Source organism: Epargyreus clarus, unplaced genomic scaffold (genome assembly GCF_041222505.1).
Source record: "Epargyreus clarus isolate Ecla_fem2 unplaced genomic scaffold, WU_Ecla_fem_2.2 ptg000003l, whole genome shotgun sequence".
Taxonomy (NCBI): Eukaryota; Metazoa; Arthropoda; class Insecta; order Lepidoptera; family Hesperiidae; genus Epargyreus; species Epargyreus clarus.
In genome coordinates this window covers 4,195,571-4,217,334 of record NW_027332211.1, presented here as the reverse complement: position 1 = coordinate 4,217,334, position 21,764 = coordinate 4,195,571, and the positions used below count along the sequence as shown (strand labels likewise).

The following is a 21,764-nucleotide window of genomic DNA, read 5'->3' as shown; positions in this document are numbered from 1 at the left end:
GTATGAAAAATAGCCGATTCTCAGACATTCAGTAGGAATAAGCATATCAAATTTGGTAAAAATCGGTAAAGCCGTTTCGGAGGAGTACGGTAACTAACATTGTGACACGAGAATTTTACGTAAAAGATTTACCATACATAGTAAAGAAATTCGCAAAACTCAACAAGATTACATTCCACAAATGGCCGTCAACTCCTGGACTCGATCCCTCCAACGATCACGTTATGGTTTACGCTACATAAGCACTAATACTATCGATGTCTTTTATGGCTTCACCACCCCTTAAGGCGCCATCTCAATAGATGCTGGACAAGATTTATTGATAGGGGAAAATCTTGGAAGGGTAACTTCTATTGCAACGAGACAGTGTGTTGTAAGCCGACTGGTAGTTTCATAACAAATGACCCCGAGTTTAGAAGGATCAAGATAATAAAACAAAACTATTAATATGATTTATGTTCTATGCATGATATTTAAGGCACAATTACATTCTATTGCTTTATCTAAAACAATCTAACGCCATCGATTCACAATCGCAAACTAATTCGCAAACAATACTTTCTTTAAAACCAGTGTCTATTACTGCCTAGGGCCTACTTCATTTTTATGTATTCATTCTGTTAACTCATGTTACATTAGTTGTCGTTAATTGGGCTGGAACCAAACTATTTTATTAAATCATGTGTTCTTACATATATGTATAACTAGTACCGAAATACGTATAAGAATTGCTCGTTTGAAGTTGTAAGATAAGATGTTATCATTATAATTAAGATCTTAGATATGGGTGGGCGTCTGTTACTATCCTACTGTTAATGATAAGACTGAATTAATATTAATTAATATTGAAAAGTAAAATATTTCCGCTCTGGCTAAGTTAAAGTTATTTATAATGTCTAGTTTAAGAAAAAAAGTATCAACATAAATTTAAAATAAAATAATAATGTCCATAGGGAACTATTTGCAATACAACCGCTATTTTATTAAGAGCGAAGTATTGTCTGCACCGAACAGCGCATATGAGAAAGATGAAATATATTTAGAAAATAACAGCACAGCACACTTGACTATTGAAGGTATGTCGCCAATATCGCCCTCTTGGCAGGGAATGCCACTCCAGATTGAAATCTCTGAACAAATGATTTGGCTTCAGCTGCAGGAACTTATGCTCATTTACCATTCAAAACAATGTCGTGCTAATAGACAATTTAAATTAGGTTCTGATAATGTAAAATGCTTTTTGGGTAAAGGTAACAAACGACAAATCAGTTTTGTAATTATGATGTTGAGTGGAAGGATATTTGTAATTGACTCTTTCAATAGGTAGTATACCGATCACAATTTCGCTGTTACCTACGAATAAGTGGCAAGCATAAAAGATAACGACCAAAGGCACATTATGTATTAAAAACAAATATTTTGTTAACCGCCGGTAAGTAAATTCACTGTTGGCAACGTAAAAAATATTACCGCATAATCTGTTATCCTCTTCCCAATGTAACAAAAACCTTAGTTTTTTGGTTCAACCTAATTCGGGATGAGCACAATATATTCCTGCACTAATCCTATCTTAATACATTCGGAAACCTACAACATACAGAACTTTAGGTCCACCCTCCAGCTCAATGTAAATCCCAGATGAACTCGCACGCCTCCGCCGGTTACGTAACCAGATTACACAGAATTTATGTCACAGTACGTACGTATGTTGTTTTCATAATAAACTTTATTCAATACGAGTCGACGACTCACGATCATGTGTAACAGTGGTGTTGCCTAGCGATTGCTCCCTCGAATTAGGTTCAGCCCAGTTCATTTTGCTGCCGTTAAGAGGTTATCGATCTCCGCTTTTATACCACGCGAATATGGGGAGGTAAAATTACAATTGTTTTGGAATATCAAGGGACCTTCACGACAAGATTTTTGAGATTATTTATGGGTGCGTGTTACGTATAGCGTAAGGCGCATAAATGTATTCAAGTGATAGAACTTTTCAGGGTAAAATTGCAACGGCATCACGGCCCCTCCTATTTCTGCCTTATAAGAGCAGTGTTGAGCGCTGCTGTTTGCCGGTTTGAAGAGAGCAGAAACGAAAACTTGATGAAGAACATGTTGTACAACACATTCCTATTTGGTATTGGTTTTGTATCAGATCATCAGTTATTTCTTTTCATTAAATAGATCGATTGAAAATATGTAAGCTAGTTCACTTTCATTAATAAATATTTAAATTTAAATGTCTCATAGGAATCATTTAGCAATACGTGTAAACTAAAACAATATTGCACTAAAAGCGAATGTCTGACAAAAACCACCAAGAGCATTCCCAATTAAATTCCTCGACAAATAGTTAGTTGCACTAATGAGTCGGTGTCGACGTATGAAACTGACGGTTTTAATGACTTGCTGAATTTTGTACTCCCCCGGGCGTTTATTAAAGACTGCTGTGTATTTTAATATAATTCGAGTATCATTATCATCATTATCATGAAGTCAATAATATCTGTCTTGTGGGATCTTCTCTTATAACGATATGACGTATTTAAGTCCACCACGCTGGGCTAGGGTGTTAAAGTTAGGACATTCTATGAAGCGTTTATAAATCTTGAAAATAATTTTCTTTATAACAGACATTTAAATTCAATAAATTGGTTCGGAAGCGTACACTTACTTTGATTTGTACTTGTAAAGATAGGTACATAGGCGCACATGTTACAAAATTTGATTATCTGTTCTAAAAATGAAGATTTTATACTTTTAACAACAATCGTGAAGAATAAAATAAAATTATTGACATAATTAATGCAAATTTTCTTGTAACTCTTACGGACTTGGCAAGTTTGAACTTCGCACAACAAAACTACAACACGATACTCTACATACGGGAAGATAATAAAACTACAACTTCGTTTGAATTATGTTTATAAAATTCAAGTAACATTATGTCACGAGGTGAAATTTATACAGTCAAGTCTGAAACAAGTGTTCTCAGAGTTTTAGATAGTTATTCTGAATACACTTACCAAGTTGGAGAGGAATACCGCAATTGCAGCTACGCTATTGAATATCAGAATTCAAAGGAAAATAGTAGGAGAGGAAATAGTAGATAAGTTACACAGAATCGTGCATAAAACTCAACCTTAAGATTCTTTTATCGAAACCTAGTTCCACATTTTTACAGAAAATAAAATGTAAAATAAAAATGTAAAAGAACGAGATATTGAGATAATTTACAGAGTTGCAAAGATTTAGATTGTAATCGTAATTGGTAAGTTCATTGACTTCGATGAAAGCGAAAATACTCAAGCTAATTAATATGGTTATTCAAATACATTTCATAATAATTTTCATATTGAAAAGCACTATCGTGCTAAATATAATAAAGAGAACAGTACTTTTCACCATATACGCTGCCACACTAATGATAGCGATGAGAATAGCGACAGGCCAGCCAAGTATATTGAGCTAAGCTTCCGATATTTGTATAAATTTAACAAATATATATTTAAAGTACTAAAACCAAGAAAAGACACAGCCACTTGGCCAACTTCGCACGAAACTTGTTGACCCAATTACAACGAAGTGACAACTCGCTATTTTATCTCAAATTTTCGCTTCACACAGCATCCGTTCTAGATAGGACACGTGATAAATATAAATGTCGCATTTGGTTGCCTTAGTGTGCGTATTCGATTTTATTTTTAACGATTTTCTCAGCTAGACACCAAGCGGGCCTACACATACTCTAACTATAGAACTACACTTATAAAAATATTTCTATTTAGAAGTAGTAAATGTTTGTTATCTAAACGAGGAAGGACGTTGAAAATAAAATAGAATAGATAGCTGTGTAATACTGTCCAATATGTGGAAGGTAAGAATCTTGGAGTTAAGTGATTAAATTCAGTCAATAGGTTTCCCTGTTAATCTAACTTGTTCATCTACTGCAATCAACAATACGCACAGCCAAGCGTAATAACTACGACAATACTACTTCCTTCTAGGGAGAAACCTGTGCATTCATAGACTCCAAAGTCAATTGTCAAAATCTATATTTAATTTTTGTGAAGAATAAATATTTTCCGCATACAATAGTAGTGTCAATGTCATCAGCCATATCTTGTCGAAAGTCGTCCTATCAATCAGTACGACAGCTTCTAATCTTGAGCCGGACAGGCAGAAATTTTACAAACTGGTTTCTATGTTTTGGTGTTGTGCAAACACAAGTAGCTTATACTGTTAGAATTAAACAAGACCTATTTACGATTTATTTTGTATGAATTGTATACTGAGAAGCAATATAGGCATAAATACTGACCGTGATACCTGATGATAAGTGGTCAACCGACGTCGTTTGATGACAAGTAGAATGATATCAGATATAATCTATATATATATAAGAGATTTCCACGTATATAGTCACTCATCACGATATCTCTGGAACCATTAGAGCTAAAGACTTGAAATTTGGTAGGAATATTCTTTTCACCGAGTAGAGGTCAGCTAAGAACGGATTTTTTGATATTCCACCGTTAAGGGGGTTAAATGGGGGTTGGAAGTTAATATGAAAGTCCGTCAGTTTTAAAGCAAACTAGATGAAAATTGGTATTTAGCTTTCTGATTTAAAGTAATAAAAATCTAATCTAAGGGTTTTTCCAAAATCAACCCTAAAGGTAGTTAAATAGGGGTTGACAGGTTATTTTAAATTTTGCCATTTTGGAAGCCAGCACTATGAAAGTTAGCCATTGCTTTGCTGGTTAGATATAAAATAACTTTAGTTCTACCGTTTTTGGAAAATCAACCCCTATGTGGGTTAAATAAGGGTTGTAAAGTTTGTGTAGAATTCCCCCAGTTTTGATGTAAACGCTATCAAAATCGGTATTTAGGTTTTCGATTAAAAATAATTAAATACCTATTTCACCATTTTTGGAAAATCAACCCTTAAGTTGGTAAAATAAGGGTTAACAGCTTATTTTAAAATTTGCCAATTTGAAAGCCAGCACTATGTAAGTTAGCCATTGGCTCACTGGTTAGATACAGTGGAACTATAATTCTACCGTTTAGAAAATGAACCCTTATTTGGGTTAAATAAGGGTTGTAAGTTTGTATGAGAGTCCCCCAGTTTTGATGTAAACTGTATAAAAATCGGTATCTGGGTTTCGATAGAAAATAATTAATCATCTATTTCATTGTTTTTGGAAAATCATCCCTTAAGTTCGTTAAATCGGGGTTGGAATTTTATTTCAAACTACGTTAATTCGGAAGCAAGGACTATAAAAACTTGCATTTGGCTTTCCTGTTGGAAATAATAGAACTTTTTTAACACCATTTATGGAAAATCTATCCTCAAGAGGGTAAAATAGGGGTTGTAAGTTTGTATGAAAGTCCACCAGTTTTGAAGTAAACTGTATAAAAATCGGTATTTAGGTTTTCGATAGGAAATAATTAAACACTTATTTCATTTTTTTTTGGAAAATCATCCCGTTAATTCGGAAGCAAGGACTATAAAAACTTGCATTTGGCTTTCCTGTTAGAAATAATAGAACTTTTTAACACCATTTATGGAAAATCTACCCTCAAGAGGGTAAAATAGGGGTTGTAAGTTTGTATGAACGTCCTCCAGATTTAATGTAAACTGTATAAAAATCGGTATTTGGGGTTTTCGATAGAAAATAATTAAACACCTATACCATTATTTTTGGAAAATCATCCCTTAAGGTCGTTAAATGGGGGTTGGAATTTTATTTCAAACTCCGTTAATTCGGGAGCGACCACTATGAAAAATTATCAATTCAATCAATGAAGCATCTGAGACACGGTTTTTTTTTAGATTTTTAGATCAACCCTTAAGACTGCTATAGAAGGGTGTATGCATTATGCCTTTCTGTTTACACATCTGTTTCAGCATTTTAGCAACTCAACAATCAACCACCATTAGGGTACTATTTTTTTTTATACTATAGAAGTAGAAGACGAGCATGCAGTCCACCTGATGGTAAGTGGCTACTGCCGCCCATGGACATCTGTAATCAACCCCAGATAGGATTAGATATTCCTACCTGAGGTCAGCCACAGATGCGCCGCTACCCCTGAGGACTAAGTTGGAATGCCTCGGAAAAGTCTGTCTCCCTTACCACACCCTTAAAAACGGAACACAGCAGCGCCTAACACTGCTGTTATTAGGTAGAAATAGGTGTGGCGGTGGTGCCGCCGGAGTCGAACCACAAAGGGTTCTACCACCTTTAGAAACCTATAAGTAAAGGAAGATTCTTTAAAAACCGTTGTTGAAGTTACTTCCTTTGGCGTGTCTGGAAAAAGAACAGAGTGCAGAGAGGTTTAGTGTAGGGTGAAATTCCACGGGCCATCGTAACATATATTTTTAACATGGGAATGTATTACGCGTGTTGAAGTGCACATCGACGGTTTTTTAGGGTTCCGTACATAAAGGATAAAAACGGAACTCTATTACTAAGACTTCACTGTCTGTCCGTCTGTCCGTGTGTCACAGGGCTCTATCTCTGGAACCGTAATACATAGACATTTGAAATTCTTACAGAGGATGCATGACGGTGGCCGCTATAACAACAAATACTAAAAATAAAAAAGTTGAAAACAAAAAGGGGTCCCCATACAACAAACTGCTATTCGATATTTTTCCAACTAACTTTTAAACCGTTAGAGGTAGACAGTTGAAATTTTCACAAAATGTGTAAATAAAAATTTTAGTTGTACGGAATGCTCAAGGTGCGGGTTGGACTTGCACTTGGTAAATTATTAGTAACGCGCAGACCCGCGGGCCACAAGGAAAAGTCGCGGGCCATACACCACCCGTGGGTGTCGCTTGCCGACCGCAGGTGTTGAATTAGCTTTCAGAAATTTGATGATAAAGTATTTATTGATACATATGTACATAGGAATGTTTTTGATATTCTACTAAGGAGGTAAAAGAAGTGTTATATGTGTATATACGGGAATCTTTTAGGTTCGAAGTTAGAAACGTAAAATTTCAGATAACGTCTATTCAGACAAATACACGACAACGTGGACGGGTGCAAATTTCATATATGATAATGCGTAATTTTGGTATACTGATTAGGTACATCGCAACTACTTTGGACACACTGCGTGCCAACATTTTGTCCTGCCGTGGGGTATGGTTGTATTTATGCGTGGATTAGTGATGGTTATGTGATAGACACATAGACCTTGGATTAAAATTTTTGGGCTAGAACAGGGCTACAGTATCCCTGTCGTACGAGACTAAAGGGGGACTTCGGGAGTTGCGGGCAGCAAGAATGGGAGCTCTAACCGCCCAGCCAGCTACCCTGGAAAGAACCACTGTATGTAAGGCCGCATATAACATGGACGGTTCCTATGGAATAGAGTAAATAATAATTATTGTATCCTACATGAAACTTATATTTTAAAGAAAGTTTCATTACAGTCCACTAATTAGAATTTTAGCGTATGTTTCTGAAGAAAGCTTGACCAATTTAGTTACACAGTGAAGAAAAAAAGCTTTTATTAATCAAATATTATTGCTATTTTATCGTTAAAATTGTTAAAGGTACAAATTTACGATTACAGTTACGAGTATTTGTCTGTTATATCTTTTTTTTTACGCGGGCGAAGCCGCGGGTTCTGCTAGTATGTTATATGTGTTATATAATATGATACTGTTGTGTATCATTATGTCATAACTTAGATAACAATGTATTGATATAAATATCCGCAATCCGCAATCAACCACTACTGTTAAAAAATATTTAGATTTCCATGAATCAATAATCTTTTAACTCGTTGGGTTTCTCGCAAACTGGCAGTTTTAGGTCACAGTACTGATAATAAAAAACAATTTGATAGTATCAAAAAATTTACAGGGCAACTTGTAGCCATAATTAGGCTAATCAATACAAAAATGTAGAATTTCAACACGGTGACATATAAAAAAAAAAATATATTCAGTTTAGACGTTATAGGTATGCCGAAGCCAAAAATATCAATCCGGCCGTGCGTGCTCTACCTTTTTATGAGCTAAAAAGTTAATGGTTTCCGAAAGGGCAGGTCGTTATCCGTGAACGAATAAATCATTCGAGTATTTTATGCAGTATATTCATTCGGAATCGAAAACCACCTCGTTTAATTGAAGCAGGAAATTAAACCAACTTAGAAACGATGCTTCGAAGCACATTCATGATTGATGTCTATTTATTTGGTGGCAGGCGGTGATGGCTAGTTCTCTTTTATCCAAGAGGGTAAGTTTTTTCGTATGGGTATGCATGTGTTATTATTGGGCAATTAAAATTGGATCTTATTATATGAGGTATTCTTGGACTCGTCTATATTGTAGGAGTGACATAGGCTATACTTTTAAGTATAAGTATATTACTTCTTAATCCATCCAAAAAATCTTTTGACTACCTACTATAGGTAATTGACCTAAAATAACAACGACCCATACAGATGCATATCGCTACAAGTTCATTCAGGAATTCATTCAAATAGAAATGAAAAAGTAAAATCATAAAATCTTCAGTTGATTTTCTTACTTAGTAACACTGGTTAATAAAAAAATACTCGAGTTCAGAAGGCTTTTAAGTCTCTCCATCAAGTAAATGCCTAAGCAAAGTGACCTATTTCATGCGCCAATGAGTGAGGAACAACGACCCAGAGATAAGTGATAATCGATCGCGCTATAAAAAGCTTTGACTTCTCTTTAAATCTAAATATTAACATTGCAATAATACGAATATGAATGAGGCAATCAGTGTGGGAGAATAAATATAGCATACATGTGTACAGCCTTATGTACAGCCTTGTTTGTTCCGTTTCATGCTTTATGTTGAATGACTGTTACTGGTATTGAATGATTGATTCGCGTGATTGATTGCTGCAGATTAATGGGAATCATTCTTGAACTTGTTGTTTCAAGGAAGAAAAAGATTTACCATAGCAGCCACTCGTTTAGGCAAATTGATCGTACCTAGTAAATAACAATGTAATACAAGATTTTTATTAATGAATTGTTGGCAAGACACGTTAAGGAAGGTACATAAAATAAAATAGCGTGACAAGACTCATCATTTCACCCCTACACGAGATGCGACGAAAGTTGACTCACTGAGACATCAACTTCAGGGTCACACTCGTCAACACGAACCACACAAAATAGTATAGAAAACTATAAATAAATATTCACAAAGCTAGGTCAACGATCGGCTAGTTGTCAGCTATCAACATCAATTGCTAGACGAAATTGGCGTGATTACAGTCGTGTCGTGCCGTACAATGACTTCGGCAAATTGGCTATCATACGTTTATAATTGATTTGTTGATAAGGAGTTCATTATTGGAGCAATTAGGCATTTTGGCTCGACTGTGATGAGAGAGGAAGATAAAATTATGACCAGCAGCAGTAAAATAGGACTAGATAAGCGTATTGTGATAGTAAATAATAAAGGCAATATTTCATTCTACGTTTTATCGCCAAGTATTCGAAAAGAATCAAATGAGCTTTATATCAGGGATATATTATGAAAGTATTTCTTTAACGTTTCGTGGATTGTGGCATATATAGCAAAACAACGTGACATGTCATATACTGTTTACGTAGTCGTAGTGACACGCCTTTAACCTCGTTTTATAATGACGTCTTACGAGTCAAGCCAGCCGACCAGTCGTCCGTTTGTTGTGTTAATATTACATCTATATCTGATGTTTTAGACAAAATTTAACTTTCAATCGGAATTATTATCTTTCAAAAGTGAATTAATTTATCGAAAGCTCCGCTTTTAGGAAGCTTGAGTTTTAAAACAAAGTTTGATTGTCCAGTGTTATTTTTTATTTTATTATTATTATTTTTAACTCGCTTTGGATCTTGTCTTTTCAGGCGTATTTTGTAATATTTTTTTCTACCTTCACGACGGACTAGAGACTTGAAATATCGTAAAAAATGACAATATATGTTGACAATATCATAAAAAAATATTTACCTAAAACCTACCTAAAAAATATTTTGTTCAAGATTTTACATATTTGTTACTTTAGTCAGGTATAAAATATGGCAGATTACCAATTATTTTGTCTCTAGGCACAATTTGTTAATAACACTGGTTTCATTGAACCGCGTAGTAGTAGGTTCTCAAGGAATTCATGTCGCAACCGCTAAACGTGTCTGCGGACCGCAAAAATTTATTCAGACATGAAATCACAGGGTCTCTAGCAAATCTAATAAAATTTCACAAACGACATTCAAGTTTTAGTCCAATCAAAATGCCAACATTGATAGATTTATATACTTTACAGATGGACATACTATTGAAAATTGTTTAACAAAGATATTTTCTTTGAAACTTCCTATACGCATAGCTCCACACTTGTAGTCCCTGTCGCGGGTGCCGTAAATCTATGTATTAATATATTAATCCATCTTTGTTGTTGTCATGACGAGTACATAAGTATAACTAAAACACAAATCTAAATTCATCGTTTAGATTGCTGACTAGGGATCGAACTCAGAACTCTCTACAGGTCAGACAGGAGTGGTCATTGCATCACATTTGCACTGATCGCCGTCAAACATAGCAATACATCATCACAAATTTCGGCTGCAACACTTTTTACACCCAGCATGTGGGCATGGATCTCTTCCCAAAACCGAAAGAGGCCTGAAGCAATATAGGTACACAGGTTTATGAAGTACACACTCTGTTACCACTAAATTATCATCTAAAACACCCTTAATATACAAAACTATGCTTCACGAGATGACTACAAGCTACCCTCTCTATAAATATTTTCATAGCAGTAGCACACTTCATTTAGCACATGTGTGAGGTGAATAAACTTTACTGTAAACGTCCCTTGAAGCTCATACAGCTGATGTTTACATCACTTGTCCGAGCCCAAATAAACAGGGTTGACGCTTTCTAATGTTAACTCATAGGGTTGACAAAATATCAGCTAGATATTAAACTAATTACACAATTCTTAAACATTTATTATATAAAATATGTGGTGATATAATGGATCGTTTTTGTATTAAATATATCGTCAACTTCGTGCCTTGTAATTGTTTGTAATTTTCAAAATGTACGTAAAAGGTAATATCGCGGTTTTATTTTACCCGACATGTTTTTGTAATATCGTTGTAATTAATTGTTATTGAATATCAAATAAACTTTATAATTTAATTAATTCCAATCTATTATGACATAATGCGTTAAGAGTCTCATGTTGGACCATTTATTTATGAATATTCCAAATTAATTTTTACGTATGAAAACAAAATATAAACTCGAAGTAAACGGATGACACAACCCTATTATCTGGAGGATTATATTTAGAAGCGCATTAAGACTAGTAGCGTGAATCCTGCTATTTATGGATGTTCAACAACCTTAAACTTTAGTAATAAGTATAGAATTTAGTACTACAGGACTTTTATCCTAAATCAAACATAGGTAGGTATATTAAAAATATTTTCACGTTGATAATATATAACCACTTCTCGAATTTAAATCAAATAAAATCTTTTAATAACTAAAATTATAATTGAATAATAATAATCTTAAACTGAAGGTATAAATTTGAACATGAATGTGCGACGGATATTTCGATATGTGTAGCTTTTTTTTTTTTTTTTTTATAATATAAGAGTAGCAGACGAGCATGCAGTCCACCTGATGGTAAGTGGCTACTGCCGCCCATGGACATCTGTAATCAACCCCAGATAGGATTAGATATTCCTACCTGAGGTCGGCCACAGATGCGCCGCTACCCCTGAGGACTAAGCTGGAACGCCTCGGAAAAGTCTGTCTCCCTTACCACACCCTTCAAACCGGAACACAGCAGCTAGGTAAGTCGGTACCTACTTGAATACACTAAGATACAACGCCCTTTTTATGCGAAACATGTGCGCATAATATACGATATACCAGAAGCAAGCTACGGTAGTACTTACATAAATACCTTTTGTTACGCGACGGAGTTACACGTACAACACATTTACACCAACTCTGTACTAGGTTTAGTGTTATCATACTAAAACAGCATAATGCCACAGACTATAAACACTATCACAGTTACGTTACGATACGATACTAAAATATACTGTAATACTAAACTTGGATAAGCTCTGGAAGCCATATTCACAATTTTAAAATTCAAAAAATATTTTTGGCGCACTCTAATATTTAAGAGTGGATTGCATTGTCGATACAGCCTTATGGTGGTATGTACTATGTTATGATTTGTGTTGCGGAATGATTCCTTGGATTCATTGAACATATTTAATTGTCATTTCAAAATTTAAAGTTCTCTATTCAAAAACTAATCGTAGGCCTATTTCTCTATAGCTCTATCTCTATCTACATAGTTTTACAACTTTACGCCTAGATAACACGTAGGTCCGTTGAAACATGCAACGGCCAACACATATTAACTATGCGCCTTCAACGTTGTAACGTGACAATGTCAACAGCCGCTCCAATGGAACAAAGCTCAAAGCTCAGGCCTGTGAGTGACAGGCCGGACGCGTGACACGTCACCGCCACTTCATTAAGTTTGACATGTGACCTGCGAACACGTAGGTTGGCGTTTGTGCCTTATTGCAGTTACTTTTCGAATAAACTAATAATTAACCATGGCTATGATTGGGTATAGTGTTATGAGTGAGATTTACATAGAACTACATACCATGTTTTAATAGTGAAATTAGTAACCATTAGCAATAAAAATAATTAATCTACCAATGTTATGCCTACCCTGACCGAAATTGGACAATTTCGAGTAGACAGGTATTGTATATTTTTTTCAATTTTTGCCCCAAGAACAGTACAGAACAGAGAAGGTACAGTACCTATCTAAGTGTATTACTATAATGTCAAGGAAAACAAACTACTATACCAACATGTAAAACGGATTTTAGTCATTATTAAATCACCATTAGGTACTGAGCGGTCGACAGGCGCAAAGGACCACAGTCCGTTTACCGCTGATACAGCCACCTCGTTACGTGTGACCTATGGCCGCGCGGAGGTACGGGCTGTCGTTCTCAATTGTCGGCCAAATGGGATTCTAATCGCCATGTGACATTGACTGAACTGTTTTGTTGTTGAATTGTTTTTTATCCATTATAAAGTTATAGATAAGTGTTTTAGGTGCAAAAACTCGCAATAGACAATTTAGGTGTTTTGGACATCACAAAAAATAACGTTAACAATTGTCATACGAAAATGCGAGTTCTACACTTTTTCAACTTCTATATATTATAAATATTTTGTATAGATATTCACATTTATTTCAGAATTTTGTTGCTACGATAAGTTATTTAACTAAGAAACTGCAGGAAGGTGCACTACAAACATAGATTAGTAAAGATTACTCACTCCTAACAAGAAAATGTACCCAGTTTTGAGAATTGAAATAGTTGCGTAAAAAAGTTTTGCCACGTCTCCGTGATAAAATGTCCCTAAAATATTTGAAATTATTATTATAAATTATTTAATTATCATGTAAATTACGCAGTATTAGTTATTTATTCGTAAATTTTCTCTAAAAATGTTTTTATTTGTCAAGAATTCAAAAAAAGAACTTACTATAATAAGCCATTTGCGACTTCATTCAATTTCAAGGCGGCGAAGTATCTTTACTAATCTATGACTACAAACTATAACTTTATAACAGAGCTGTTTAAGTTTCTCATAGAATTACTGAGTGGCATAACCTAATTGAAACTTCATAAAGTCATGAATATGTAGTACCTACAAGTACGTGAACCATTAATATTAGCTGTAATATAATATATGTATCTTTGACATAATGTAGAGAACTTTAATATGTATATGGAATAAAAGCCTTGAAGAACGCTTTCTACACTCACGGCCCTATACATTTTTCTTGCCGGAATCTGTCTGTCTGTCTGTCTATCTGGCCGGAGAATGAACCCAGAACCCACATCGTGTCGGACCGGTGTGGTGGCGACTCTGACACGCGGGTCGTTAACGTTTAGGAATCGTTAGTTCATCAATCATAGTGGTATACCCTGTGCTGTGAGTCTATACTAGTCTATAGTATACCTATAAGGATATTATGTAAAATAGTATTATTGTTATTTGAATTTCGACTCTACATACCTACTCAAAAAGTCCCTACATGCTGACAACTTAAGCAGAGCACCGTTCTCAATTAAACCATACAGTTTTATAAGAACAATAACTGCAATACAAACAAACATTTACGAAAGCACTTTCTACCCGGGAATCGTAACGTAAACCACGACACATTCACCATCCCTCGGGACAAGGACAATACCACTACACGTGTAACGTTACATGTAAGTTTCGGTGATGTGGTTAATAAACAGCAGACTTCAAAAGCCCACTTATCGCTACTTTACTGCCCATTAAACCCAATTACATTCCGCTACCTGGCGGAGGTGTAATAAATTTTACAGTAGCCGTTTAAACATGTTCAAAGAGGCATGGAGCTTAATCCAACACAGAACAACAGTTAAGTAGACGCTGGGCGAATATTAATTACAGCCGACATCTTTGTACAATTATGTACCGTTAATATCCGGGAGGGTACCCTAAGCTTACTGGGAAGGGTAACTAGCAGTCGTGTAGTGGCTAGAATTGTATTTTCAGGTCCGAGGTTCGTATCATAGGCGTGCGACTGTGATTTTTTCATTCGAAATTTAGTATTAATTGAATTCAAAAGACGAAAGAAAACTTTGTTTGTTTTGTTTTTGGTAAAAACCTGCCCGTCTAAGAATTCTAAAAGTTCTTAAAAGTATGTAAAATTCGCACTTGGCCAGCGCAGTAGACTGGCTTAAAATACCGCTCATTCTTCGAAACCCGTGCCCAGAAGTGGGAAAGCACTGACGACGTACCCTAATCTCAGAGCCAACAGGCACTCGAGGTTCTTCGAGATGTTTGCATAGGATTCTTTACATTCTCGGGTTCTTTTCATGCGATCTACTGTTTGCGAAGTTTATCATCAACGTAAATAACTTAAAAGAACGGTATTTACTATTACAATATAATGAATACGAAATTCTGTTTGTTTGTTTATTAGTTTCGTTTTCACAGCTGAGTAAATAGACCTATTGAGTTACAGGTCAAATAGCGGCATGATTTGGATTTGCGTGTGTACATAATTCGTGTACATAAATCGGCGGAATTTGGTACACTTCAATAAACATATTTTTCGACGTTTTTCAATCTTGGATTTTAAGACAGCCTGAGTCTTAAAATACGATGACGTCAATATTAATAAATCTAAGGTGTCCTAATAAAACAAAACAACTTATTGAAAAATACAGTCATCAACAAAATTATATAAGTTGCTAGGCGTATCAGATGAGACAATGATTTTTCTGGTTGCAATGCTGTACTGTGTACCTATTGCAAAAAACCTCGGGGCGTGCCGGTAATAACGTTCATTTAAATAATGGATTTTAATTGTACGTTGCGCGCAATTTGCACACAATCAGCTCGCGTCGTTCTGTGATTTAGTGCCTAGAAGAATGTGACTAGGTTAGTAGAATACTTGATGTGTGGTAAAACGAAGGCCTCTCCTGTAAAATTATCAACGGGTAATGATATAACCCCATGATGTGATGACGTCTCCAAGGACGTTGACATTACGACATACATATTTAACTACATTTATATTTCGTCTTAGGTACTCGAATTATTGATGAATACCTAGTAATTTACAATTTATGATATATTTTGTGTTATGAATGATATAGAATAGTTTATTGTGCATACCTCTTTATACAAAGTATAATATACCTACCTAAAATAAACTATGACTTCATTAAGGCTATGAAGAAAAAAACATTAACATTTTAATAGGTTTCCAGCCGAGACTAAGACAACAAGGCACTCAAAGGAGGTTTTTCAAGCTTTGATGTAGCTTGAAGAGAAAACCGCAAATACACAACCATCAAGTAGGATACATAAAGCGTGCTTTTGCGGGGTCCTAGCACGGCGAACGCGACACAGCTTAAACAACTGTTGTCGGTACCACGATGAATACTAATTGGTTTAACGGACAAACATTGAATCGATTCATTCAACTAATCCGTGCGTTGGGCCACACTTGTTTGGAGGAACTTACACCAATGTTATCTACATACTACGATAGTTATAGACCCATAATATAGGTATATTCACGATAACGCTTCAAATGAGAAAACAGGTATACCGAATTTAACTTTTTTCTACATTACGAAAACGTGGTAGAGCTCTATAAAGTTCGCCTGCGGTTACACCATTGTCCTTGGTGCCGTTGCCGTGTTTTATTTTTAGAATTTAATTTTAAGAATTAGGTATTAAGCTGTATAACGCAAATTTACCGATTTTATTTTTGGGCGACCTATCTCACTTCTCAGAAGTAGTAACAATTATAAAATTGATTTGTGATAGGACTCCTGTTCCAATCGATTGATAGGTACAAATCGATAGAAGTTATTTACCATTTACTGTGTTACATGATCTGCTATTTGTATAAAATGGAAAAGGGAAAAATTCTAACCAATCTTTCACAATATTAGAACATTGACTTTTAACAATTCTTATTACAAATTTTTACTAATTTCCTTCTTTTAAACATTCATACATTTGCATACCTAATAACATTGCTCAGTGGATAGAAATTAACTCTATACTTAGGACAAAATGTAGTATAAGTGCTATACGTTCTAAAGTTCACTATTTCGTAAAGCCATTCCCACCGCCTTGAACTTTCAGTGCATCTCACACATTCTAGTTTAATATTAAATGTAACCTAGTTTTAAGTAGACGACCTGTGAGCTAAGCTTTTCAAAACTGAGGTATTCATAACGACAATGTAAGGAATTTAATAATTTATACGGCATCAACATTGTTTCTGGAACCAATGAAAGCAACTGCCTATGGCTATGATGATGATAGAGTAACGAGAAATTTAATAATAATTTAGAATATAATAATACTAATAGGTTCGTAAATTCATAGGCTCAGTATAAAGATAGTTTTGAAAATAATAAATCAAATATAATATGAACACTGAAGTGAAAATAATATAAAAACGCCAAATCATCGGATAAGATGAGTAAACTTGGGGAAGTTCAATGATCAAAACAACGAAGCAATGAAGAACTCAACCACAGGGGCACTGAAGTTGGAAGAGATAGAGAAGTGTTGCGAAAGCGAATCAGAGTGCTCGTCATATAAACATTGCAAAGAAGGATACTTATAAAGATGACAACTCTTGTAAGATTTCCTATGAAAATACATCGTACTATGAACACTGAAGTGAGGATACTATAAAAATACAAAAATCAGATAAGATAAACTTTCCCATAACGATCAAAGCAGTGAACCAATGCTGAACTCAACCTCAGGGGCACTGGAATTAGAGGAGATAGGGGAGCGTTGCGGAAGTGGACTGGGGCGCTCGACATGCGAACGTTACGCAAAGAGTGAATTGCAATCGACGTTATTACTAGCCGCGAAGGTCCAGCAAAGTTTGAACAGAATCTATTATGCACGGTGATTCTAATACAACTTTCCTGGTAGCCGCAATTTGAAAGTTAGGTTGAAATGTTCGATTTTATTTCGATTGTAGATACTAAAATAGTTATGGTGCATTTATATCTACAGGTATAGAACGTGTCAGACACGAGCCGTGGCAGACAAAATAATATAATTGTATGCAATATGTATGAACGTATTTATATCTTCGTAATGGTATACCCGAATGGAGATTTCGTATAAAGAGCATTGCGTTAACATCATGAAACTCATCAGTTATAACATTTGCACACTACAAATTCACTGACACACACATAACTTTAGTTTTATCTTGTGTCGGAACATAATAATTAAAACTACGTAACAGAGAAACGTATAGAAAATACTCACATCAACAAGACACCGTGAACACACCGGAACCATTCCACCCTGCTGGATTGTTGCAACAATCCTATCACAGTACCGACTTTTCTTATCTAACGATTCGCACATACAACCTGCAACAAAGAAAATATTACATGATTATGCTGAACTGAATCAGGTAATACCATAAATACCTAAAATATTGCCATTATGGTTATTACAATTCAGATAATTTCGTTTATTCAAATAAGTATTTCCAAAATTCAAATTTTAATAAATTCCGAAAAAATATTGAGAATTCGCATTCCGAAACGGAATATTATAAATAAAAGTAGAAAATAGCGAACGTTTTCGAAGCTTTCACTTTTCCAACTTAAAATAAGAACAAAATGAAGGCTTCAAGAAAGTGGCGAGCACTAAAAACTAAAGACGCGCTAAGTTAAACATAAATACATTAGTGCAAAATACCTATGCTAAGACTTATTATTTATCTATAATAATTAATATACCTCATTACTAACTAGAATCTCTATAGCAATTACCTTTTAGCAGAAGTGAGATGGAATATAAATAATAAAACAAAAGTGCTTAATCATAATTTCGTTAGAAGTAAGATCATTTCATATAGCAAAGCAAAATAATCTGAGAGAAAATTTGAACAAGTAAGGCTAATTTACTTATCAACGATAAATAGGCACCTATAATATGACATGACCCTAAATAACTGTGAGTCAATTGCACTCATACAACAGCAATATAACACCAATCAAAAGGCAAAGTTTTGCAAATCGCCACCGTCGAGGATAACGCGAGTTTTCCTGTTAGCAACAACATAGCGTAGCTCGCAAACAAAAACGCTTTAGGTCCAAACATTTTAAGAAAACCTGCAGTTAAATTCATTTAGACCTGCAGAATTGTATTATATACACAATAACAAAAAAGGTTCCATGAAAAGAGATCCTAGTTAAAGCATAAGTTCACTTATTTTTATTATTCGTGAATTCCCTGGCGTAGATAATCATAATGTATTATGCACCCTATAACAATTATGCAAATATTTTTAGCGAGTACCTAAAGGGATTTCAGCAATAAAGGACTTTTGATTTGATTAATTTTAATAAACGAAATTCAGTTATATGAAGCCTACGATCTTGTAGATCCGTGTCTATAAAGTTGATATTACGTAGCTATATACATAACAACCTACAAAAATGAATTTACCAATATTTCCCATCCCAATATAATTCAAAAACTTGTGAGGAAAAAAGGGCCAAAAACACATGGAACCTAATTGGGTTCTTTATTAAAAATGATAAAACTACACGCGACGGCTGATATCGATCAACTTCAGAGCAACCTGGCTTGGTGTGTTTTTACGTAATCGTGGTTCTGACATTGACATTGTAAGCCAAGACGTGTTCGAGTGTCATGGTTAGGTAATTATTTCGAACAAGGCTTGTTTTGGCTTTACGTCAGCAGATGTAAGATAATACCACTAACGCAAAAACCTAACATCATTTCCTCATGACAGTGGTGTCAGATACGGCTATATATATCTAGTATCGAATGGACAAAAGCTAATGTTAAAGGGAATTAATCGGTTTTAGGATTAATGGGCTGAAAGGATAATTGGAATTCCTCATCCCTCACGAGATTAGGAGAATGGGCACATAAAACGAGTTAAATTAATCTGAAAGAGAATAATGAAGGTCATTCAAGACACCATCAAATGGTACATGAACTTTTATAATGATGGCAATGAAATGATTTGTTTTTTTCACAATAATCTAATAGTATTAGGACATAACTGAAAACCTCAGTAGGAACAGGAACATTCACTACTACATAATTCTTTTAGTTGCCGCCAATAATATGCAAACAGCGGAGTAGGTACATTAATCGTAGCAAAAAATGTGACGTCGTTACGCGTGAAAACTAAAATAGGATCAACTGCCAAATCTGTCTCGTAATTACGTAACAATAAAACCGAAATGATTCATCAAAGCAAATACGGGTTCCGTGGACAAGCATACAAGCGCAGTGAAAGTAGAAGCGGTATTGCGATGACTGTGAACAATGATAGCGATATTAGCAACAGCGGATGTGAAACAAAGCTACGCCTCGACGCCCATCTCCTATTGTTACACTACGCGAGATACTACCGGGCTACTTGTGTGATCAGAATTTGGGGAATAATGTTATGCAACCTGAGTAACAAATTTATTTAAGTGGTCACGGCCGCTTAGACTATAAGGAACCGTTCCAATGGTATATGGATGTATCGTTGACACTGAAGTTGGTCGACCAGCTGGACGTAGAGGTCACCATACCACTGCCTCACATATGGAGAGTATGTTCAGGGAGAGATGTTCGATGGTCTGTCGGGCAAGCATAAATTTAGATTTAAAAGATTTGAGAATGTACAAATAATCCTATGGAATCTATGAGTTATGAGTAAAAAAACACTCTCATAGATCATAAACCACAACTGCCCCAGACTTCTGTCTGTCTGGGATAGCTTTCACGGAGGTGCCGTAATTGAGCCATAATCTCTTATTACACACCTATGCAAATATTATAAAGACTTAACTACACGTAGGTAACCATTCGAATAAACATAACAAGCATGAGGTACTAACACGATTAACTTTATGTAACCCTGAAATAGGTTTCTCCTTATCTACAAAATTCTTGAGAAACATACGAGTGTTTAATTCTAACAAGATGCCTTGTTAAAACGACGTTCCCTTCAAAGGCTGAACTGAAGAAAATCTTTATTGGAATCTTGTGTAATAATAAGTATTAAACGGTCGCAATTTTATCCAGTTCACAGGACTGTGAAATTGATTCCGTTTTCTCGCCTAACTTTATTACGAACGTATTTACCATTTGCCAGAACCGGCTGAGGAATTACAGATATTAAATTTCTACTGCTAATCAGTCAGTCGATTATTGAGCTTCAACAAGATCTTATTTAACTTAAAATGTGTTATACAATGTTCTATTCAATCTCCGGTCAAATTCTTGTAACAACCTTTGAAATTAACTTCTTATTGAAATATAAATACGCCTTTATTTAAACAATTCGAACCAGTAGGTACTTGGTTATATCTCGAATCTCCCAGAAAGTTAAATCAGATCATTAAACGAACGTTGCGTAAAAATGTGCTTTATAAAATAAGCGATTACTTAATCTATAAAAATGTCGCCTGAAATAGCTCTAGCTCCACTTATTCCATTAGCATAAGTTAATATTGTAAACGACATTTTTATGGAAAGCATGTGTGTTACGGACTTTCTTTCGCGACATCCACTCTACTCCATAAACGAAACACTTTGCCAAGTAGTGGTAGGTTATTAACGATAAAAGAGAATTCGACAATAAATGTTAGTTACATTTATTTTGATTGTTTTAGTCATAAACGATATAAAGTTGTTATATAAACACAGTAACACAAAAGTTTATTTCTAATAACCTTATTTGAATTCGTATGTATACATTTATATCCAAGACTGAATCCATAAGATTAAAAGCAATCGGGTCCGATATTAAACATTCAGTTCTTGGGCTTCGTTGCAATTGCTACACGGTGGGGAGTGGGAGGCGTTGCGCGTTCTGAATAACAACAAGAAAAAGCTTTACTCTTCCCAATGAATAAATATAACATGCCTCCAGTAACATACCTACCTTCAAAAGAATAGGGTAATGTCGTAACAGATACCTACTTTTCAAAAAGAATGTGCAAAAAAATCCGAACTTTTTTTATTGGGTCCAGCAGGTAGATTGACATCGCGTAAAATGAATGCGACTGAACAGATATTTGGTATTGATCGGTGAAATATTGTCACTAGCGAACAATATAAGCCCGGGAATTC

At 35.0% G+C, this 21,764-nt stretch overlaps 1 protein-coding gene across 1 annotated transcript in view; it reads right to left on the bottom strand.

Moving 5' to 3' along the window:
- Positions 1-21,764, bottom strand: part of Arf51F (ADP-ribosylation factor 6) — a 48,041-nt gene that overhangs the window by 20,577 nt on the left and 5,700 nt on the right. Inside the window, exon 2 of the mRNA XM_073084188.1 lies at positions 17,916-18,022. The gene's annotated coding sequence lies outside the window, so the exon portion shown is untranslated. The remainder of the gene's footprint in view (positions 1-17,915; positions 18,023-21,764) is intronic.